General features: G+C 50.3%; 1 long non-coding RNA gene across 1 annotated transcript in view; it reads right to left on the bottom strand.

Moving 5' to 3' along the window:
• Positions 1-14,056: 14,056 nt before the first annotated feature.
• Positions 14,057-25,041, bottom strand: part of LOC144139414 (uncharacterized) — a 35,028-nt gene continuing 24,043 nt past the window's right edge. Inside the window, exon 6 of the long non-coding RNA XR_013316197.1 lies at positions 14,057-14,274. This is a non-coding gene — a long non-coding RNA (uncharacterized LOC144139414). The remainder of the gene's footprint in view (positions 14,275-25,041) is intronic.

Raw genomic sequence — 25,041 nt, 5'->3', positions numbered from 1 at the left:
CCGCGGGCGCACGTAGGGGCTGAGTCCCTACATTCCCCCTCCCCCAAGACCGGACAACTCGCTAGTTATCCGAGAAGCGCTGGGGGGTGCCGTTGAGGATGCCTTCTCCTGTGGGTTTGAGATGAGTGCCGGTGGAGGTCTTCCCGCCGAACCTTGTTGCTGCAACGTTGAGCGGATAGCGTATCCTGGAAGAACATTAGCAAGATTAGATTTCTTCTACAGAGAGTCGCTCATAATATGCCTTAAGGTCGTCAATGCCTACGGGACCCGTATCCCGCCCTCCGTGCAGGTCGCGAAGGCGATACGTCAGCCGAGATGTGCGCTTTGTTACCTTATAAGGACCTTCCCATCGGTCAGCCAGGGAAGCAGCAAACCCTTTTGCTGCATCGCTCAACGGATGCATGCGGCGCAGTACCAGGTCACCCACGGAAAACTCGACCTGGCGCCGTCCCTTGTCGTACTGCTGGCGCTGTTCGAGGCGTGCCAAGTCCAGGTGTTGCCTGGCTTCCTGAGGGTCTCGTTCATGCTGCTGCGGAGATCCTGCGCATACTTAACATAAGTGCGAGGGTGCACCTCGACCTGGTCACTGAAAGAGTGTTGGATAGGAAAGCACAGGTCGCGACCAAAAAGCATGACAGCTGGTGTGAACCCGGTAGAGCGATTGACCGTAGACCGAGTTGCAAACGCCATTTCCGGGAGGTGAGCATCCCAGTCTTTGTGACGTTCAGTGAAGGCCACCAGCATCATCTTCAAGTTTCTGTTGACCCGTTCCGTAATGTTCGCTTGTGGATGGTACGGAGTAGTCTTCTTATGCACTACGCCCAGAACCGAACAAGTGTCCACGAAGTTCTTGCTGGTGAAGTACGTCGCATTGTCTGTTATGAGCTGCTCTGGAAAACCAAAGCGGGTGAAAGTGTCCAACAACTTCTCCCAGATCAACTTAGAATCAAGTCTACGTAATGCGTACAGTTCGACCCACTTGGAGAAATGATCTGTGACGACGAGAAGGTAGCGATTGCCCTTCACTGATCTTGGGTATGGACCCATCACGTCACACGCCGCGATTTGCCAAGGGAAGCGGCTCTCGACTGACTTCATGTGGCCAGGTGGTTTGCCGCCTCTTGGCTTGACAGACTGGCAAACTGGGCATGTCTGGGCGTACTTCATTACCTCTTTTCTCAGGCGAGGCCATGTGACAACGCGGCATAGCTTTTGGTAGGTTTTCAGACCGTCACTATGACCAGCAAGGGTAGTGTCGTGGTAATATTCCAGAAAAGACCTTCTTAGGCGCTTTGGTACGAATACCCGGAAGGGATACTCACCACTGTCGGTGTCTGCGCTTGGAATGTACCGCAGTAGCAAGCCGTCCTGGCTTTGGACGTAGCAGTCGTAGTCCGGGGCCCTCGCCGCCGTAGTATCGTCGTTCTCTGCGGCCGTAATCGACTCCCGAATGCGCTTGCACTGCTCGTCGGCCTGCTGCGCTTCAAGCATCTCCTGGCGACTTACAAGGGTTCCCCAGGCTTCTCCAGGCGTTGTAACCGCGAAGACCTGGGGTTCTGGTTGCTGTTGTGCTGGTAGGGGTGCGCGAGACAAGGCGTCCGCGGCTTTGTTGCTGGTACCCTTCTTGTATTCCACTTTGTAATGATACTTCTGCAGGTTTAGCGCCCAGCGTGCGAGGCGACCTGCAGGGTTCTGAAGCGGTGACAACCATGACAGTGCTTGGTGGTCAGTCTGTATCGTGAAATCTGCGCCATCCAAGTACATGTTAAACTTTTTGAGGGCGAACACTATGGCAAGACACTCTTTCTGTCACTGAATAGTTCTATTCGGCTGCTGAGAGAGTGCGGCTGGCGAATGCCAGAGGGTACAGTTCGCCGCTATATTGTCATAAGTAACCCCCCGAACGGGTATGTGCCGGAACCCTCGAAGGTGTATGCGCCGAAAACTCCCATGGAGTATGTGGCAATCAAGAAGTTAACAAGTGGGCAAACAATGAAATGAACATCGAGACGAGAGGAAGAAGAGGAACGAGGCGAGCGTGGGGGGAAGGAAGAAGACCAGGCGACGATCCTGGAACCAACCCCAGCGTAATCGGGGCCTGACGACGCCTCAGGCATACTGACTGGAGCTCCAGGCTGCGATCCTGGAGGGAGACCCCGCGGCAGCGCACCGTCGGCGGCTCCAGCTTACCAACTAAGCTACAGGCGGGGACGTCCGGGCTACGCTGCGACGCCAGCTCTACAACGCAACTAGGGCTACGCTCCCTTGGCTGTTGGCAGCGTCGGCTGGGCCCACGTCTTACAAGCCTCGTCGAGACGCGACCGTCACTTTGGCTTCTGCGCCGAACAGGAAGACATCTGCTGCAACGTGAGGCGACGCCATCGTTGACAACTTTTAGGCGAGCTCGAATTGTTAGAACACTTTGACTGTTTACGTACTTGTCGTGTGCTCCGAAAGACAGTCCTCGTCAATTAAACGGTTTTTTCGGGCATCCTGTCCGCTGGATGAATTGACGTGACAATTTTGGCAAGCCTGCCAGGATCCATCAATTTTCATTGTCACTGTCAATTCAGCCAGGTGGATCATGGACCCAGAAAAACTGGTAGCCCTTACTGAGGCACTAGGATTGACAAAAGAGGAGGCGTTGGCAATGTATGAAAGAGCAGCCCAGGAGGAGCAGAAGAGAGCCGAACGAGAGCAGGAAAGAGCAGAGAGGGAACAGAAAATACTGGAACTTAAACTGCAGCTCGCTGAATATGCTTCGCAGGGGGCAGTAGTGCAGACTGGAGAAGCATCAGGTTCCGCATCACCTCGAGCCCCAAAGATCTGTCCCAAAAAGTTGATGGCACCTTTCGATGAAAAGCGAGACGACTTGGATGCCTACCTTCAACGTTTTGAGAGGATAGCCACTGGCCAGGGCTGGGAAAAGTCCGAATGGGCTACGGCTTTGAGCTTGTGTTTGGCAGGCGAAGCATTAAGTGTTTTCGGCCGAATGCCACCATCCGACTCACACGACTACGACAAGGTGAAGATTGCGCTACTGGAGAGGTTTCGCTTGACTGCTGAAGGTTTCAGAGAAAAGTTTAGATGTTGCCAACCAGAAGACGCTGAAACCGGTCGACAGTTCGCAGCACGAATCAGTAATTACTTCGATCGGTGGATGGAGCTTTCTGGAACTGAGAAAACTTATGCAGCGATCAGAAATCGTGTTGTCGCAGAGCAATTTTTAAATTGTTGTAATCCCAAGTTAGTCGTGTTTCTTAAAGAAAAGCGACTGCATGCTCTCGACGACCTGGCCGAGTCGACTGACGGGTTCCTGGAGGCGCAGGGCTTTAAAAACTTTGGTAAGGTGACGGATGAACAAGAACAGCCGGCAAGTGGAGGAAACGCGCCAGAATTGAGGAAGCTCCGCACCACCAAACAGGGTCGTAGGAGATGCTTCCGCTGTGATGGCATCGGTCATTTAGCCGCGGATTGCCGCATTAACTTTGAAGGCACCAAATCTGACCTGATTTGCCAAGTCTGCGATAGGAGGGGACACAGGACTGAGGCCTGTCGCTTTAAGACTCAAGACATAGTTGCGAGCATGGTGTCTCCACATTCAAAACTAGAGCAACGGCCGAATGATGCTCAAGCAAAGGGAGATGAAGTCGGAACAGTAGGAGCATGTATGATGGAGATGAACAATATGGACAGAATGCCAATCAGTGAGGGAGTAGTCGGAGGGAAGAAGATCACGGTATTGAGGGATAGTGGTGCGAACACCATGCTGATTAGAAGGAGTTTGGTACGTGATGTAGATCTGACAGGAAAGAAATCACCAGTTATTTTCGTTGACAATACCATCAAGTGGTTACCGGAAGCCATCATAGAGATCTCAACACCCTATTATTCTGGAAGCGTTAGTGCAAAATGCCTAGAGAACCCTTTATATGACCTGATATTGGGGAATGTTCCAGGTGTTCGAGATGTAGACACTCCCGACCCCCAATGGATTTGCAACGCAGAAATCGAACAGAAAGGGAGTAGCCGCATTGGATCACAGAAGCTGCACAAGACAGATGGTGATTATCCGCATATAGAGTATGCCCAACTGGAAATGGCAGCAGCCGTTGACGCAACCGTCAAGGTGGGGGAGGAGCAGACCACTCCAGAAGCTTCACTCAATCAACCCCTTGCGCTAAACTCTCGTGAGTTAGCCAAGCACCAGATGCAAGATCGGACACTGCAGGGCTGTTATCAGCAAGTAGGGGTGGAATGGAGAGGACATCGTGCCGTTTACATGTTTATAGTTCAGAATGAACTTCTTTACCGGAGGTGCATATACCGCTCCGGACGAGTAGTTATGCAGCTTGTCGCACCGCAAAATATACGGCAGGAGCTCTTGGCTTTAGCACACAAAACCATCGTGGCAGGCCATCGAGGGATTTGTGAAACCATCAGGAGAATCGCCGAAGATTTCTTTTGGCCAGGCGTGCAAAGTGATGCAAGAAGATATGTCAAGTCCTGCAAGGTTTGCAAGCAAGTTTTTTCCAAAGGCCGTGGTAGCCCAAGACACGCCAGAAGAGGACAAGCGGTCGCCGAGCGGCTGACAGAGTGCAGCAAGCATCCAGAGTGCACCAATTCATCAAGAGTTACTTCGAGAGTACCACTGCTCATTAGTACAGTTACTGGGATCATGTGACTGGGAAGGCAAGTGCAGGGGGAGATGGTATGAACAGTGATTGTGTAAACTGTAATAGTTCTTTGGGTAATTTCAAAGTTTGAATATGCCGGTGTTCGGCATATCTTGTGAATTATACCGTGCAGTGTTCAGGTGGATACTTTAGGGTCTGAGAACTGTGGAAACTTGGAAGCTTTGAACGGAACAGTGAACGGTGTTAGCGAACTGTTTAAGTTATACTGGATTAGGATTTTGCGGTGTGACAGGAAGTTTTAAAAGAGACTGCATTCGAACCAAGAGACCCTTCAATTCAACAAAGCGGGCATGATTTCTTGGGAAAGTGAGCCGTTTTTAGGGAAAAAACGCCTAAAAGGGGCAGGTATATTGTCATAAGTAACCCCCCGAACGGGTATGTGCCGGAACCCTCGAAGGTGTATGCGCCGAAAACTCCCATGGAGTATGTGGCAATCAAGAAGTTAACAAGTGGGCAAACAATGAAATGAACATCGAGACGAGAGGAAGAAGAGGAACGAGGCGAGCGTGGGGGGAAGGAAGAAGACCAGGCGACGATCCTGGAACCAACCCCAGCGTGATCGGGGCCTGACGACGCCTCAGGCATACTGACTGGAGCTCCAGGCTGCGATCCTGGAGGGAGACCCCGCGGCAGCGCACCGTCGGCGGCTCCAGCTTACCAACTAAGCTACAGGCGGGGACGTCCGGGCTACGCTGCGACGCCAGCTCTACAACGCAACTAGGGCTACGCTCCCTTGGCTGTTGGCAGCGTCGGCTGGGCCCACGTCTTACAAGCCTCGTCGAGACGCGACCGTCACTTTGGCTTCTGCGCCGAACAGGAAGACATCTGCTGCAACGTGAGGCGACGCCATCGTTGACAACTTTTAGGCGAGCTCGAATTGTTAGAACACTTTGACTGTTTACGTACTTGTCGTGCGCTCCGAAAGACAGTCCTCGTCAATTAAACGGTTTTTTCCGGCATCCTGTCCGCTGGATGAATTGACGTGACACTCCTGTAGCAAAACAGCCCCTATGCCGTACTCACTTGCATCGGTTTGGACAACAAAGGGGCGGTTGAGATCTGGCAACCGCAGGCTTGTGGTGTCGGCGATGGCTGTTGATAGCGCCTGAAACGCCTGCTCCTCCAAAGCCGTGCAAGACCACTTGGCGCCCTTCCTTAGCAGCTGATGGAGAGGCCATGCCAAGTCCGCACAGTTCGGAATGAAGTGCCTGTAGAAGCCGACCATACCCAGGAAGCGCTGCAGACTTTTGACGTTCTCTGGTTTCGGGAACTGCAAGATCGCCTTGAGCTTCTCCTCGTTTGGCCGGACTGAACCTTGGTCCACAACGAAGCCCAGGAGCTCGATCCTGCTGGCAGCCAGTTGTACCTTGCGGGGGTTTACTGTGAGGCCTGCGTTTTGCATGCGCTCCAACACAGTCTGCAAATGAACAACGTGATCCTCAAGGTTGTCTGAATATACAACCACATCGTCCATGTACGCCATCGCGTAGTTGAATTTCGCGTCCCCCAGCACGGTGTCCATCACGCGCTGGAAAGTTGCTGGGGAATTTGACAAACGGAAAGGCAGCCTCACGAATTCAAACAACCCTCTGGTACAAGTGAACGCTGTTTTCTCGATATCCTTCTCCGCTACAGGGATCTGTAGGAAACCTCTACTACAGTCAAGTGTGGTAAAAACCTCTGCTGAACCTAGAGCATACATAACCGCATCGATGGATGGAAAGGGATATGAATCTCTCGTAGTTATCGCGTTTAGGCGTCTGTAGTCTACGCACATGCGGACACTACCATCTTTCTTATCCGCCAGCACAATCGGAAATGCCCAAGGGCTTTTTGATGGCCTCACCGCTCCTGTATTTACCATCTCCTCCAGGGCTCTGTCCAGCTGTGGTTGCTTGTGGACGCTCAAGGGCCTTGGGTTGAACCGTAGTGGACGCGCATTTCCCGTCTCGATGTGGTGCTCCAAAATGTTCACAGTACCCGGAGCTTCCGTGAACATCGCTGCGAAGGGTTGTAGTACCGCTGCGAGCCGCGATTGTTCCTCCGGTGGTCCTGCGAACGACATCAAGATTGTTCGCAAACCATTTTCAACCTCTCCGGTGGTGGTCTCCGCTGTCAGCAACCCTGACAGAGATTCTGGTGGTCTTGCTGCGAAGCTCTTCAGCGGCGTTCCTGGGCCGTAGTGGTAGTTTCCAGCCTTCACGTCAAGCACTAGCCCTGTCCTGGCCATAAAATCGCGGCCTAGAATGGCTGGACAGGAAAGGCCGGGGAGGTACAAGAAACGTTGCCTGTGCTTGCGACCATCTGCGATTACCGTCAGCCTCACTGCCGATGTTATCGGCACGACCTGATCCGAAGCTGTTCTGATACTGGTGCTTACGTGCCGGAATTTGATCTTCCTCGGGGAGCACCATTCTCCGACAACGTCTCCAAACACAGAAACCGTTGCTCCAGTGTCCAGTAGGGCAGGTATAGTCAGGCCAGCTACCTTGACTGTAATGAAAGGTGCATTGTCCACGCCTGCAGCCTGTCCGCCAAGGGCCAACGGCCAACAGCTCACCATGCGCTGATTGTTGCTCGCTGGAGGCCCTTCGTGTGCCTTTTGCACCACGTTCCCGCCTTCAATGTCGTCCATGTAGGGTGCGGCATGCTCGAAGGCAGTTGGTGTGGAATTTCGGCTCTGCTCCTGCACCCGCCGTCTGCGCCGAGCATTTCGCGGCCATTTTGGCCGCTTTGGAGGCAGTGGGTCTTTGCACTGCTGCGTCTGCGGGTTTGTGCACTGCTGCCTGCCGCGATGCGGCGAGTCTCGCCGCAGTTTCGAGGGGCGTATCTCGATTGGTTGCGCGAGGGGGTCTGCACAGCGTGCTGCTGGGTGGTAGGATGACCAGAATACCAGTGCATTGTCGCGTGCGCCTGTCGGCTGCACCGTGTCCAGGCAAGGTGGCGCCTCCGAGCTCGTACAGCTTGAGTACACGGTCTGGTGGAAAGCCGCTTGCCGCCTTTCCTTGTTGCTCGACTCAGGTGATTTGGACACGAATTCCTTGCTGATGTCTGCACAGATGGATTTTCGATGGGTAGGAAATGTCTCCCAACTGTGAGGTACTTGCCTCTGGTCATTCCGGCCGACCGGGCGCTCCCACGACGGCGCCTCACCGCCGGGGGGAGTCGGCGCTTGGAAACCATCTCCCCCGGGGGCGCCGCACCGCTGGGGTGAGTCAGCGCTGCAACCATCTCCCACGGGGGCGCCGCACCGCTGGGGTGAATCAGCGCTGCAACCATCTCCCACGGGGCGCCGCACCGCTGGGGTGAGTCAGCGCTGCAACCATCTCCCATGGTGGCGCCGCACCGCTGGGGTGAGTCAGCGCTGCGGCCATCTCCCACGGTGGCGCCGCACCGCTGGGGTGAGTCAGCGCTGCGGCCATCTCCCACGGTGGCGCCGCACCGCTGGGGTGAGTCAGCGCTGCGGCCATCTCCCACGGTGGCACCGCACCGCTGGGGTGAGTCAGCGCTGCAACCACCTTTGCCATGAATGATCGGTGCTCGCTTGTGGTTTTTCTCCTGCGATTGCCAGTTGTCCGGCCCCGCGCCCATGAACAGCGCCGCCTTCCTTCCTCGTTGCGTTGTTCGCTTCGCTCGGGGCCTCCGCTGGTTCATCCCTGGGGTGTGCGGTAGGTGTACGCACACGAAGCCTCTAGGCATGCCTCTTTAGGCGGCGGCGGTTCGTAGGATTCCGTGGCCATCAGCGAAGCTTGTATGGCTGTGGCCTCCTTGGCGAGGTCTTCAAAGTCTGAGAACCGCCGGGACCGCAAGTACGGCTGGAACCTGGGGTGGCACTGTCGGATGACCCGGAAAACTTTTTCCTCCTCGGGTGCTTCCGGTTCAGCCCGCTGGTACAAGTCCTGCATAGAACGCACATATCCCCGAAGGCTTTCACCTTCTCCCTGTGTCCGAGCGCGAAGTTCGTCTTTGATTCGGTACGCATACCCAGGTGGCAAAAACTCCAGCTTGAAGCGTTCTTTGAAGTCCGTCATGTCCTCGAATGGCTTCTGGTGACGTCTCCATACGCCAGCTTCCGCCCGCAAAGCAACTGGCAAGATCCTGCTAATCAGCACTCTATCTGAAATTGCCATGGCTTGTTGGTAGTCCGCCAATTCATAAAGAAAGTCGAAAACAGACTTCTTGTAGGTGGAACCTGTATACGTTGGCACGGCCAAGTTTAACTGCAACGACGGGCTGCAGTGACAGTTGCATTGACGAGCCTGGGGCGGCCGATCATCCAATAATGCCTCAGTGTTAAGCTTGCTAGTCTGAAGCGCCAACAGTTGCTTTTCAAACTCTGCCTTCGATTCTATCAGTTGGGCCATCAAGTCAAGAATTGGCTTTGTGTTGTCCGATAGCAGATCAGTCTGCGCAATACTATCCGAGAAACGTACGGAGGCATTTTCGCTTAACGTGGGAACAGCATTCTCGTCCGTCGACATAGTTGTAGCTGCAGAATACTGTCAACACTGCCTTGAATACAGCCGTTCTGACCGGCGCAGAAAGAAAAAAATGCTCCTAAGTGGGCGCGCAAAGTAAATCAGCGGTTACACTTCGATAAGCGCAAATTCTGTGGGAAGTCACTCACAGGATTTGGTGCGCAGCTTTCGGCTACTCCTTTCCACGCCAGCTTCGTCGTTGAGCGTGGCTTGTGGTAGACGGTTGGAAGCATTCTCCGGTCTCTGAGTGATGCTCGCAAAGTAGGCACGGCCGTCTTTTGTGGCGCCGAATCCACCGGAGACTTCTGCGTGAAAAAGGTTAGCGACCCGAACAAAGCATACACAGTTCTGAAGCGTTCTGCAAGCATTCTCACGTGCGGGTGGCAGTGTAGCTCGCGGGGCGAGTCAAGGCTCGAAGACAATAAGAAAAAAAGGAATAAAGAAAGAAACCACGTTGGGCGCCAGTGAAGGATCCCCCTTCGAGCGTAAAGGGTTCGCGAGCCCAAACCTGCCCGACGAAGTAACGCCGATCCGCATGAGAACAAATCACCGGTTTATTCCGGGAAAACCAAAACAGGAAAAAACAAACAAGGCAGGTTGAGAGGCAACAAAAAGAGAGCACGGCAAGCAAGCGCCGAAAGCGCGTAAAGAAAACATTGCGGTGGTTGAAACCCTGCTTGTCCAGAAAGGTACAGCATGGTGCTGTACACTCACGACGACGTCTTCAGTCACTTGTGCCGACGTCGGGTGAAGAGCGTCCGCCTCGGACGCGGGTTGCTCCTCGCGGTCCGGGCGTCATGGTCGTGGCTCGCCGCCGCCCGCGGCCACAGCTGCTCTCGCGTGTCCCTCGGTGCGCACTGTCCAGCTGCTCCTGTGAGCGCCGCTTTTAAGCCACTCTGTTGGTTGTGCGCATGCTCCGGGTTCTGTTGCACTACACGTGTCCGTTGCGGCTCACTGTTCATCGCACACGCGCGCACGGGCACCATGACGCACTGACGCCACTATCAGTGTTCGTCCGGCACTCACTGCAGTGTAATCACCCTCCGCGGGCGCACGTAGGGGCTGAGTCCCTACATAACATATCGTTAATACGCGTTTGTTGCCTGACCCACTTCGCTCTCTTCTTGTCCCTTTATCTTACGCCTATCATCTTCTGCTCCTTTGCCCGCTGCATCGTTCTCAATTTAGGTGGAACCCTCTTAGTGAGCCTCCAAATGTGTGCTCCGTTGGTTACTACTGGTAAGATGTAGCTATCATACACTTTCTTCTTCAGGGACAATGGTAGGCTGCTATTCATTATCTGAGAATTTCTGCCGTATGCACTCCACCCCATTCTTATCCTTCTAGTTATCTCTGCCTCATGGTTGGGATCTGGGGATACAACTTGGCCTAGTTAGCCTACGTGATTACCACTTCCATGGCCTCGCCACCTATCTCAAACCACTGTGCTGTCCCGAGGTTATTGATAATGACTTTTGTTTTCAGCATAATAATTTTCAGGCCCACGGTTCTACTGTGTTTGTCCACTCTGGAAAACATGCTTTGCAATTCGTCCCCTGATTCGTCTTTGTGAAACAGATATGATGATTCAAACTTCACTAGTAAACAACTTGCGACGGCACTTTTAGCCCGGTTTCGATACAATGACTTGGTTCGGCGGCGATCGAGTGACCCAAAATGGCGGCAAAAACGTATAAGTGTTTCCACTAGCAAAACTAAATTAAGGCTTTTAGAGTATTGGCATTCTTCTCTTTAATTGTTATGTGCCGCCGGTATTTTCATTGGTTGTTCGGCACCTCGCGATATTTCTTAAAATATGAGCGTAACCATTCTGTTTCTGGGCGCCTCTCCTCTCCCTCTCTCTGCTGAACGGAACCTAGAGCGGCTGGTCACACTGCCCGTCGCAACCGGCGGCGGTTTTGTTGGGAGAGACGGCAACAGTGCAAGCAAAAACAAAATGGCCCCCAGACACTTCCGGGTGCATGAAATCGCGGCATTTTTCAGTGTAGCTTATTCATTGACGCTAGTTCCCACCCTGTAAGGTGGTCGCGTGAATCGAAGCCCCCTACTTATTAGATGGTGCTGCCGTCTAGAAGAGGCGAAGCGAATTAGCGCATCATGGTGGCAATGAGCGCTGACAATTGGCGCGTCGATTCAAGCGCCTTTATGTACGGGGGACGTGCGTGAATTGAGGCGAAACTCGCCTGTTTTTTCTTTGTTGAGTGTGGGCGCTACTTCAAGTGGCGCGGCCAGGTTCGCGGATTCTTCGCACATGAAGGAGGTTTGTTTAACAACCAACTGCTCCTGCAAGGCCCTCTATTGTTTTCCGATTCCTAAGAAAGAGGGGTGAGCCACAATTTTTTTTACGGGTTCTTGGCTATCCGGGGGAGCAGGAACAGCAACTGATTAGACTAAATGCTACAGTAACGTACCGGGAAGACTCGTACATTTCTCTAATATGGATTATTCAATATAAGTACCTCGCCGCGAACCACTTAGTGTGGCTACAGCCTAAGCTAGTTACGTGGGTCGCTCGTAACACTCTTGTCTAATGTCCTTTAGCTTTAGTTGACCGAATGGAGACATGCAACCAACAAAAACTGCGGACTGCGTTAACTTGCACGGCAGGCCATTTGACCCTTCGCCGTCAGGACCGGCTATTCGCATTAATCACCAATGCATGTATGCCAAAAACTTAGTTCATTCCACGTAAGGCGGCTACTGTGAAAATGCGAGGCTCCTAGGGGCTGCTGTGAACAGAAAACAAAAAAAACTCCTCCGTCCTATGATACGCTTAGCACATTTCTGAATCGTGCAAATATGGACGGCGGAATTTCTAAGAACAGGTTGTACATAAAACGTTTGTAGCAGTTCTCTGTTTACTGCATGTGTCAGTCCTCAATACGTTTACAACAGAATAACTTAATATACAGAGAAACCAGTAGCAAGAGTCTCCCCTGCCGCTCAGAAGGACCCGGTTTATAGAATAGGCGCAAAAAAAGGCATTAAAATGGCATTTATTTTTTGACGTCTTCTGGCTGTCGGTAATTTCTGCGCACATTGCCTTGCACGAAGAACTTAGTACATGGAGAAGGTGGAGTACTTAGTTACATGAAGTAGGTGGAGAGAAGCCTAACAACCACGTGCAGATTTCATAAGGGGCATTAGCACTCTTTCATTGCAAGGCAAACATACGTCGGTCAATTGTTGTGCGACACCTTACACGCAGATTGCTGGTAAATCATACTTAGCTTGGCTCAACTTCTACCCCGGGACAAACGCCGCAGCAACGCACCGTCCAGCCAGGGACTGCGTCCGCAGGAAGACCGCCCGTTGAAGAGTTCGAATACTTTTGTTACACGACTAGACAGGGCGAAAAAAACGAAGCCAGGGCAGAAAAAACGGGAAGTAAGGGTGAGCCGCTCAACTCGCGCCACAGGTACCGGGCACCTGGGATGAGGTCTTGAGTTGCAGTGAGAAGCGCCCAGCTGCTCGCACTGGCAAGCATAGCGAGCGTTTTCCTTCTAAGACCAATACTTTTTAGATAAAGACAATTTTCAAAGTCTGTACAGCGATACCGTCGTAATCACTCTGGCGATGTGCAAGTTTGCTTGCACATATATATACCGTTGAATCATATGCGTATGCTTTCACGATTGCTCTGAAACACTGTCGCCTGCGTATTTGTGCACTGAGTCTCTCTCTAATACGCACACTTTAGTTGTATGCCTGCGTTATGCAGTGCCATAAGTGAAAGAATCTCGCTGAGTTTTTCTTATTATATGTAATAACAATTAAATGAAAAAATCGTACGGATTTTACTCATTTGAACTGTATTTTATCTGGAACTGAATATACAATTTACGTGAATGATAAGATTCAGGAACAGAACCAGCGCTTTTAGTGTACTTGAAGTGTATTTTGGCAAAGCTTTAATGCGTTTATAAAGTATTTTAAATAAATATACCCTCCTCCACAACACTCCCTAACCAACCATGAAGCAATGATCTATCATCGCCCTCAGACATCTTTCTACAATCGCATCTTCCTCCATCACATCGCACCCACTCTCATTCCCTTTCAATACCAACACTGGGACACCCCACTCACCACATTGCACCTCCTATACTCCTGTTCCCAATCCCTCAACCCAGCCCCCTTCCCCACACTTGGAGCAGTCGAAGACTGAGCTCACCAGCCCAGTTCCGGCCCGCCAGAGGACCTAGGTTTCTCGGGCCATCAAGTCGGCCCGGACAAGAGGCATCCTGGAAATGGGGCGGATAGCCCCATTTCCAGGATGCCTCTTGGTGAAATGGTATTCACCACCACCATTTTCCCTTTTCCTTTTTTTCTAATCAACGTTTATACTACTACTACCGTATTCATGGGTTATTTCTAACATGTTCATTCTAAACATATTATCAATTGAAGTATATTTTGACTATATTAGGAGTTTGCTTACATGCTTCAGCATACTTCTAAGATCATCTCATTGTGCAGCTCAAAATGTATTCAGTTAGGTCTATGAGTATTTTATTTACAGTGCAATTACAGCGTGATTAGTTGTGGGAAAAGGCACTTTTAATATATTATCAATACCGTAAGCGACATCCCTGAGGGTCGGTGCATTTGTAATCTATTTGGAGGGTAAGTGAAAATACAGTCTTCTCCGTTCATGTTTTGAAAAATGTATTTCATATAATAAGTAAAACTCAGAAATTACATTTTAATGCATGTGATTTATGTGTACAAAATGCATAGCCTATTTGAAGTTCCTGTCAACTATATTAGTCCGTATTATCACGAGATAACACACAACACGTGGTTTATATTAATTTTTATTTGATTATCTTTCATATTGCGAAAAAGCAAATTGTCCTTCCTTCAATATTATTCCTCCCTTAGGAACCTCAGCGGCACCAGTGGACATAGATTCTTGAACACGCATCGGCCATCCCTCCTTCTGTATTTATTTTTTCGGCAGAAGCATCCTGTTCTGACCGTCCCAGAACAGTCATCCTTTGGTATTTGATTTCGAAACTTGCATTTCTTCTCCTGGCAATGCTGGCCAGAACAGTGGACTTCGTTGAGACGACAAGCTGGAAATAAAATGTAAATACAGTGTCCAGTTGTATTTTTATTGGTCTTCTTTATGATTAACACCTAAAATATTAACCCGCAGGTACAAGAACAGTAACGTGAAGAATGTACCGCCGCTAAAAGGCTTGTCTATAACACAGCTTTCGCACTTTCAGCCCTATCCTGCCCCGCCGGAGCGGGATTTGAATAAAACTACTGAGGAATTCTGAAGTCTTAGCCCTTCGCTTTTGCCTCCGACACGTTTCGAACGAGTATGTTTCGGCAGTTTTCGGATGCAGCTGGTTGAAGTTGAAATCGCTGTTATAGACAAGCGTTTTACCGACTGTACTGTTCTGTTGACGTACTTGATCAGCAGAATCTTTCTTGGCTTTGACTCCCCATTTAAAACAAAGGCTTTAAATGAAATACTCTGATGTATTGCTGTTTTCAGCAGCAAAACAACAGACATAAGACAATGCATTTGATATAAAAATATATATATATATGTGTATATATTTATATATATATATATATATATATATATATATATATATATATATATATATATATGGCAGAAATAAGAGTTGGCAGTCAAGAAAACCTCAGAAAGCAAAGGGGAGGATGTTGTAGGTCATTGAAACAGATAAAGAACTTGGAAAAAAGAAAGTGAAGAAAAAAAGCCTGCCAGGTGGGATCCGAATCCACGACCTCCATAATACTGGTCTGGTGTGATAACCACCACGCTATCAGCGGGGCGATTTTCCCCTCAGTTTCTGGGGTATTTACGTAAAGTATTTTTGTTTCCTGTGCTTGGAGGTGGTAACCAGCGCCACTCGGACTATTCGGGGTGAAGGGGACATTCTTTTTAACCCCCCGGCTGTGACTCGAGTGTCTACGATATGTCAAGAGCAGTTGAACAGCGTTGAACCCTCTTATTCTTCCTATGGCGCCAAGACTGCCAGAACCGAGACTCTCGCTATGCATGTAGCAAATCAGAATGGGAAAAGAGGGGCTTGTTCAAAATACGACAGAAATAAGAGTTGGCAGTCAAGAAAACATCGGAAAGCAAAGGGGAAGATGTGGTAGATCATTGAAACAGATAAAGAATTTGGAAAGATAGAAAGTGGAGAAAAAATACCCGCCAGGTGGGATCCGAACCCACAACCTCCAGAATACTGGTCTGGTGCGATAACCACTACGCTATATATATATATATATATATATATATATTGTGAGACCGTACATAGAAGGTGACGGGACCGTCGCTTCGCAGCTCCTTTATTCCGCGGCGTCAGGCGGGGATGAACGAAGATGGCGACTCAGCCTTTCTGCTGATGATGGTTAGCCGAAGACGAGGTTGTACCAGCGATGATGAGTATGTACAGCACATGATGCGGTAGGTGCAAGCTACTGGTGATGATGATAAGTTCCGATGAAGACAAATATCTCGTAGCAGGCAGCAAGACAAACTCAGCTCAAACTATTGTCCTCTCGTTGAAAGAAGCGGCCGCGAGGCCGCGTTTCAGAGTTCGTCGCGGCGGTTAAAGGCCTTGAGCCGGGAAAGCTAAACTATCTCGGTGCCACGATGGCGGCGGTCGGAACTTGGGCACACCGTTGTGACGCGAAAGGTTACAGGAGAGGACGCCTCGAGAACTTTGTACGGACGAAGGAAAGGGTGCAAGAACTTCTCGCAGAGGCCCGGAACACGAATAGGGGTCCACACCAAGACTTCATCACCGGGTCGGAATTGAGGACAGCGATGCACAGCGTCGTAGCGTTGCTTTCGATCCTGTTGACTCGCTTCAGTGCGGATGCAGGCAAGTTGGCGGCAGTGTTCAACGCGAGCAACAAATTGTTCGGGAGACTTCGGAGAAGGTGACACAGGAGCGGCAAAGAAGCAGGTATCCAGAGTGTGCGAAGGGTGACTGCCGTATACAAGGTAGTATAGGGAGTATCCGGTTGTGGTCTGAATTTCGGGATTTTAAGCATAGGTAACAGGAGATAAGATGGCATCCCAGTTGCGATGATCAGGTTGAGTATACATAGAGATCATATCAGAGAGAGTTCGATGGAAGCGTTCTGTGAGGCCGTTTGTTTGGGGATGATAGCTAGACGTCATCTTGTCAGCTGTTGGAAGCTCGAAGCAAGTCGGCGAGAACTTGAGACAGAAATGCCTTGCCTCTATTGCTAACCAAAACGCGGGGCGCTCCTTGGCGTAGCAAAATGTTTTTTAAGAAGAAGTCAGCGATCTCGGTGGCGCTAGCTGAAGGAAGAGGAGCGGTTTCGGCGTAGCGAGTCAGGTGATCCTTAGCCGTAACTGTCCAGCGATATCCGGCCGCTGTCGTAGGCAAGGGACCGTAAAGGTCAATACCGACCACTTCAAACGGGCTTGCGAGACACGAAAGCGGCTGGAGTAGACCGACAGGGTGTTACGTGGAGTGTTTCTGGTGCTTACAAGGCGCACAAGAGGCGACGTATTTAGCGACACTCGTAGAAAGCCCTGGCCAAAAAGGCGCCCTCGGACACGGTTGTAGGTCTTCTGGATTCCGAGGTGGCCTGCAGTCTGGTCATCGTGCAACGCTTCCAAAATGCGTGGAAGGAGGAAACTGTTCATAACCGGAACCCATCTAGCTCCATCGGCGTGGTGGTTGATGCGCAATCCAGAAGCTGGAACTGGCGCATCTGACGACGTAGGCGGCTATTCGGTGCTCGTGTAGAGCCGGTGAGCCGATCATTTATTGTCCGACAGTAACTGTCTGTGCGGTGAAGGGCAGACAATTCGGGGGTATCGTTGATAGTAATATCGAAGGATGCAATGGGCAAAGGTTGCACATTAGAATGTCAGGCAACGTCATCTGAAGACTTCACCAGCGGACACCGGGAAAGCGCGTCCGCGTGGAGATGCTTGCGACTAGACTTAAAGATTACCGTGAAGCCATACTCTTGCAAGCGGAGAATCCAACGCCCAAGTCGTCCTGACAGAGTTTTCAAAGAAGACAGCCAACACAGGGCATGGTGATCTGTAACGACTGTGAAATGTCGGCCGTAAAGGTAGGGACGGAACTTTTGTACAGACCACACAACAGCCAGACATTCTTGATCTGTGATGGGGTAATATATTTCTGTGGACGTCAGAGAGCAGCTTGCGTAGGCAACCACTTTTTCACGCGAGTGAGCATCGCGCTGTAGCAAGACGGCGCCAATTCCATGCCCGCTAGCATCAGTACGAAGAAGGACTGGCTGGGTGTCATCGAAATGGAAAGGAGAGGCCCGGAAGTAAGTGCTTGCTTTAGGTTTTGAAAAGCCTTCTCGCAGTCGTCACTCACGACAAAGGGGTTACCGGAATGCAGTAGCTGATTCAGGGGCGAGGCCAGGGTGGGGAAATTGCCAACGAAACGGCGGAATTATGATTGCAAACCAAGGAAACTGCGAAGGGATTTTTTCTCTTGAGGTCGAGGAAAATTGGCCACAGCGGAAATTTTGTCTCGGTCGGGCCGTATACCATCTTTGCTGACAATGTGGCCGAGACCTTTGATGGATTTGCTGGTGAAGTGGCACTTCTTGGTGTTCACACTCAGGCTGGCTTTGGCACGATTACTCAGAACTTTGTCGAGACGCCGTTGATGTTGAGTAAAATTCGACGAGAAAATAACAATGTCATCCAGGTAACACAACCACGCCTTCCATTTAAGGCCACGAAGAACTGTGTATATCATGAGGTCAAACGTGTCTAGGGAGTTGCATAAACCAAACGGCATTACGTTAAACTCGTATAGGCCGTCTGGAGTAGCAAACGCTGTCTTTTCCTCGTCAGGCTCGTGCATGGGTATCTGCCAATAACCAGGTGGCAGGTCTAAGCTGGAGAAAAATTCTGCCCCCTGTAGACAGTCGAGCGCGTCATCTATACGCGGGATGGGATAAACATCCTTCTTGGTGATCTTATTTAGTGCTCTATAGTCCCCGCAAAACTCCATAGAACCATCCTTCTTGCGCACCAAAACCACGGGGGAAGACCATGGGCTGGAAGACGGCCGAATGATGTTTCCTTCCAGCATGTCCGCTACGTTTTCCTCGATGACTTTTCGTTCGGACGATGACACACGGTATGGGGGATGGCGGACGATGTGGATGCCATCCGTCTCGATCCGATGCGCTGTCAGTGACGTCTGCCCCAGCTTGCTAGAAAGGCAGTCAAATGTCTCCCTGTATTTTTCCAGGAGCTGAAGTAGCTGGTTTGTTTTGCTTTCTGAGAGATCTTTGCTGATGGTAGCCTTAAGTGTGGAAATATTTGGCTCAGATTTTGCAGGCGTCGGGAGGGAAGAGACGAAGGACAGGGGAAGTATTGACAGCGTATCGTCAGGCATAACAGAAGCGACAGTAGGGTCCGCGGAGAGCAATATGGATTAGGAAGTGGTGTTGGTAGCAAGAAGGTTTGCTGATCCGTGTGCGTAGCGGATGAGGCATGTCGGGATGACGACACCTTTGGGCAGAAAACGTGGACAGGGAACTATGATCACGTCTCCGTCACTGATTCGGTTTGAGCAGACAGAAAACAGCGTCTCACGGCGGGGATTTAAAACACAATCTGCACTCCCTGTGAGCTGTAGCTGCGGTACTTCAGAAATGCCGCTGAGCTGCTCTGTATCTGTTAGTTGAATTTCAGGGTGATCACATGAAATGACGGCGGATGTGGATGAGAGAAAATCCAACGCAAAATAAGATGATGAGCACAGGGGGACAACACCGCACACTGAACATGATGCCGAAGAGAAGCAACAACCATCCGCACTGTGCATTGTCCGGATAGCTTAGTCAAGCTGCTATTCTCTCCATGTAAAAAAGGTCCCGCTTAGGGTGTTCGTACCATGCGTAGACGAGCACACGATTCCGTGTTTATCACTGAAACGCTCGCACAAGTGTCAATAATGGCATCGACGCAAACACCTTCAACCAAAACAGACATCAAGTTCGACGGACGGCCTGGAGGACTTGTAAGCTTCGCAGGAGATGCCTGGCGGTGGTCGGCGATGTAAGACGCAGGACGAAGAGGGGAATCTGAACGGCGACCTGGTTAAACAGAGCGGGGTCGTGGCGCACGGGAGCTTGAAGGAACGTCGTCAACCTGAGGCGGAGACGTTAAGCGCCGAGGAGGCGACGGGTACGCACGCCGTCCGTACCCGTAGTTGTTCGTGGGTACGCTCTCACGCTCATAGGCAGCATAGCCACGTCGTTCATCCCGTTGGAGGCGTCGACAAACGCGGGAGATGTGCCCTCGAATGGCGCAATAGTAGCACACGGGCCGGTTCGAGAAGGCATACTGACTTAGTGGAAAGTCGGGCTTTGTGCTCGGCGCTGGGGCATGGCCGCAACATAGCCAGGCGAGGGGTGGGTCATGATCGGGGACAACGGCAGAGGTGTCCGGCCAGTGACATCTAAGCAGGACGGTGTTAATGTGGCAACGGATGGACAGGCGGTATTAGCACAGGCATAGCCGCAAGCTCCCCTTTAACCATCTTGCGAAGGCGAGGAGTCGTAGCGGCTTGGCGAACACCGTGCGCAAAATGAGATATGTTGCCGTACACTTCTTCGCGAACTCTAACTCGAATCATCGCACGAAGGTCTTTGTTCCCAAGATGAGGGGTAGACGCCGTGTACCGTGGGAGGCGGATCGATTGAAGTTCGTCGATACCCTGACAGGTGGATGTTACGTCGGCTACGGTGGAAAGGTTCTGCAGGACCATTGCGTTGAAAGCGAACTCGCTGTTTCCTTTGAGAATGTGGCGAACACGGTCAGACTCCGGCATATATTTGTCGACATAGCGACACAGCGCTAGAATATCCTCGATGTATGAGGTGTACGTTGCATTAGCTTGCTGCACGCGAACGTCGAGTTTCCTCTCGCGTTGTCACTCCGCGCTTTAGGGGAGCCAAAAATTTTTCGCAACTCCGTTGTGAAGCCAGCCCAATCGGTAAATTTATGTTTGGGGTTTAAATACCACGTCTCGGCAATCTGCTTCAGGGAGAAGCCAACGTCTAACAATTTTAGGAGATCATCACACATATCGAACCTTCTAACGCGTGTGTAGCTGTCCAGCCACTCCTCCACGTCTTCGCCCCAAAGACCAGCGAACTCAGGCGGGTCGCGCTGGGGAGTGGTCACGATACATCGAAGAGGTGCGGAGACTGGGCCACTCGGAGGGTCTAGCGACATGGACATTGGTCTTAAGGGCAAGCGGCGACCAGAACCGAGCTCCAAGGGTGTTGAAGGAGACCTACAGGTCGGGATCGAGTTGCAACTCCACCACTTGTGAGGCCGTAGATAGAAGGTGACGGGACCGTCGCTTTCGCAGCTCCTTTATTCCGAGGCATCAGGCGGGTAAGAACCAAGGTGGCGAATCAGCGTCCCTGCTGATGGTGATTAGCCGAAGACGAGGTTGTGGTGGTGATGATGAGTATGTACAGCAGATGATGCGGTAGCTGCAAGCTACTGTTGATGATGATAAATACCGATGGGGACAAATATCTTCTAGCAGGCAGCACGACACAAACTTAGCTAACAATATATATATATCATCATCATCATCACCAGCCTATCTACGCCCACTGCAGGGCAAAGGCCTCTCCCATTATTCTCCGATTACCCCGGTCCTGTGCCAACTGTGACCAATTTATCCCCGCAAACTTCTGGATCTCATCTGCCCATCTAACTTTCTGCCGCCCCCTGCAACGCTTGCCTTCTCTAGGGATCCACTCTGTTACCCTTAATGACCAGCGGTTATCTTGCCTTCGCATTACATGCCCTGCCCACGTCCATTTCTTCCTAATTTCTACTAATATGTCTTTACACCAGTTTGCTCTCTGACCCACTCCGCTCTCTTCTTGTCCCTTAATGTTACACCTATCATTTTCCGCTCCATTGCCCGCTGAGTCGTTCTCAATTTAAGTTGAACCCTGTTAGTGAGCCTCCAAGTTTCTCCCCCGTAGATGAGTACCGGTAAGATGCAGCTGTCATACACTTTCTTCTTCAGCGACAATGGTATGCTGCTATTCGTTATCTGAGAATGTCTGCCATATGCACCCCACCCTATTCTGATCCTTCTAATTATCTCTGCCTCATAGTTTGGATCTGGGGTCACAACTTGGCCTAAGTAGATATATTCGCGTACCACTTCCACTGCCTCGCCACCTATCTCAAACTGCTGTGCTGTCCCGAGGTTATTGATCATTACTTTAGTTTTCTGCATATTAATTTTCAGGCACACGGTTCTACTCTGTTCGCCCAGTGCGGAAAGCATGCTTTGCAATTCGTCCCCCGAGTTACTTAGCAAGGCAACATCATCAGCAAATCTGAGGTTACTGAGGTATTCTCCATTAACCCTTACTCCCACCTGTTCCCAATCCAACGTTCTGAATACTTCTTGTAAGCATGCTGTGAATAACATTGGAGAGATTGTGTCGCCTTGTCTGACACCCTTCCTTATAGGTATTTTACTGCTCTCCCTATGGAGGATGATGGTAGCTGTAGACCAACTGTAGATATCCTCTAGTATTCTTACATAATGCTCATCTACCCCCTGGTTTCGTAATGCCTGAGTGACTGCTAGGGTTTCGACCGAGTCAAATGCTTTCTCATAATCTATGAAGGCTATATATATGGGTTCAGTATACTCAGCGCACTTCTCTATCACCTGATTGATCGTGTGAATATGGTCCATTGTTGAATAACCTTTACAGAACCCTGCTTGTTCTTTAGGTTGACTGAAATCTAAGGTTGCAGAGATTCGGTTAGTGATTACCTTGGTAAATACCTTGTAGACGACTGACAGTAAGCTGTCAGTCAGTATTTGTATATATATATATATATATATATATATATATATATATATATATATATATATATATAGACTGAAAAGATAAAAACTCACACAGAGCGCGAAAAAAATAAGGTTAGTAGAGAGAGAGTTAAACGAGAAAGACGTAGAAATAAAAAATAAGCTTACTGACGTTTCAGGGAGAGCACTCCCTTTCTTCAGAGAGAAGAAAGGGAGTCCTCTCCCTGAAACGTCAGTAAACTTATTTTTTATGTCTACGTCTTTCTCGTTTGTCTCTGTCTCTACTAACCTTATATATATATATATATATATATATATATATGTGTGTGTGTGTGTGTTTGTGTGTGCGGGTTCCCAAAATTGTGTCATTTAGAGAGGTATAATTGTTGCCGACGAGGTTGCGCCGGTGATGATGAGTATGTACAGCAGATGATGCGGTAGCTGCAAGCTACTGTTGATTATGATAAATACCGATGGGGACAAGTATCTTCTGCCAGGTAGCAAGACACAAACTCAGCTCACAATATCAATATATATCATCATCATCATCATCACGAGCCTATCTAAGCCCACTGCAGGGCAAAGGCGACTGACAGTAAGCTGCTCGGCCTGTAATTTTTCAAGCCCAACGACTAGGAGGATGTTCGCGTTTTTCAAAGATTCAGGTACCATTGCGGTCATTAGGCATTGCCTATACAGGTTTGCCAGTTTTCTAAGTACTATTTCTCCGCCATCCTTCAAGAGGTCTGCGGTTATCTGATCCTCACCAGGTGCTTTGCCCCCTTTCATTTCTTTCAAAGCCTTCTTTACTTCTTCGGTCGTTACTGGTGGGATGTCTATCTCCTTTGAACTACCGTTTCGTTCGGCATTATCCTGGATGTCCCGGCTACTGTACAGATCCCTATTGAACGCATCGGCCACTGTGACTATTTTATCCCTTTTTGTGATGACATTGCCTTGCTTATCCTTAAGTACATACATCTGATTTTTCCCCACGCCAAGACGTCTCTTCACTGCTTTCAGGCTTCCTCCGTTCTATACAGCGTATTCGATCCTCTCCATAATATACTTCCGTATGTCAGCTGTCTTAAGCTTATTGACAAACTTCGATAGCTCCGCTAGTTCTATTCTGTTAGCTGAGGAGGAGATTGTCATGGTTTGCCGTTTCCTGATTAGATCTTTCGTCTGCTGTGAAAGTTTACCAGTATCCTGTCTAGCCATAGTGCCCACGACTTCTACTGCACACTCCGTGATAATGCGTGTAAGGTTATCGCTGGCTTCCTGTGTCGTAAGCTCAGCTTTCTCGTTAAGAGCGGAATGTCGGTTCTGCAGAGCGATCCTGAATTCTTCTACTTTACGTCTTACTGTTAGCTCATTTATCGGCTTCTTTCGTACTAGCTTGTTGCGATCCCTCCTCAAATCTAGCCTAATTCGAGATCTTACCATACGGTGGTCACTACACCTTACCCTTCCGAGCACTTCCACATCCTGCGCGACGCCAGGGTTATCGCATAATATGAAGTTTATTTCATTTTTGTGCTCCCCATTCGGGCTCCTCCAGGTCCACTTCCGACTCTCCCGTTTACAGAAGAAAGTATTCATTATGCGTAGGTTATTTCGTTCTGCAAACTCAACTAGTAGGTCCCCCCTGCTATTTCTACATCTCAGACCATAGCTCCCAACTTCCTTGTCTCCAGCCTGATTCTTGCCTACTTTAGCATTGATGTCTCCCGTAACTACGGTATACTGTGTTTTTACTTTAGCCATTGCCGATTCCACAGCTTCACAGAAGCGTTCCACTACCTTGTTCGTGGCTGGATGTCGACGCGTAGCCCTGCACCACCTTGAGCTTGTACCTCTTTTTGAGCCTAATTACAAGACCTGCTGCCCTTTTGTTAATGCTATAGTATTCGTCTATGTTGCCAGCTATGCTTTTATTGACAGAAATCTCACTCCCAGTTCTCTTCTGTCCTCTAGACCACGGTAACATAGGACGTGTCCATTTTTCATCACCGTAAAGGCTTCACCTGCCCTCCTAACCTCGCTAAGCCCTATTACATCCGATTTAATGCCCTCTAATTCCTAGAACAACACCTCGAGACTTGCTTCGCTAGATAAGGTTCGCGCGTTAAACGTTGCCAGGTTCAGATTCCATTGGTGGACTGTCCGGATCCAAGGATTCTTAGCACCCTCGGCTGCGTCACAGGTCTGACCACCGCCGTGGTCAGTTGCTTCGCAGCCGCTGGGGACTGAGGGCCGAGGGTTAATTGGCGTATTCATTGGAGGTTGTGGCCATTACTACACCAGGGTGGTCAATTCTGCTCACATGAGGGAGTGCATTACCGGCAATGAGGGAGTGCATTACCGGGACGCTTGTACCCGATTGACGGTGGGGTACAAGCGTCCCCCCGGCCTTCGGTGCCCGGGCTTTTCCAGGGGTGGAACGCTTGGGAAAGGCTCTGCAAACTCCGCCCTTCGGCCCTACCGGGCCTTTAGTTTCGAACGAGTTAGCCCGTAAGGGCGGATCCTTTGACGAGTTGCCTTTGACCCACGGGTGTGGATCATCATCAGCGTTCACGCGAAGAAGAGGTCCTTTTCGTCGGCTCTACCTGATTTTCATGAATTTGGTGAGCGCGCTCCAGTTTAGCCAGCTTTTTGGGTTTCTGATAGCCTTTTACCATCCCTAGGCTCGGGTTCTAGTGGGGGCCGTTGCGCAGAGCGCGTATTTCTGGCCCTTGGGGGCCGTTCTGTTAGTTAGGCTTAGCTGCTACCATTCGTGCCTCTGCCAGCGGCGGGGGTATGTGGAGCGGCTAAGTCAGTGAAGCTCAGCACTGTGACTTGCGTAGTTTAACTTAGCACTGTGTATAGATCTTGATATGGCATCCGGGCGCTCTTCTGTGCGTTCTATTTCGCCTACGTGTAGCTCTCTTGGAACGAAAGATGCTAATTTAGTTA

This window comes from Haemaphysalis longicornis, unplaced genomic scaffold, assembly GCF_048455015.1.
Source record: "Haemaphysalis longicornis isolate Haplotype H1 unplaced genomic scaffold, Haemaphysalis longicornis Haplotype H1 scaffold_5, whole genome shotgun sequence".
NCBI lineage: Eukaryota > Metazoa > Arthropoda > Arachnida > Ixodida > Ixodidae > Haemaphysalis > Haemaphysalis longicornis.
Note: the sequence above shows the minus strand (reverse complement) of the source record. Positions and strands in the feature narration are given on the sequence as shown.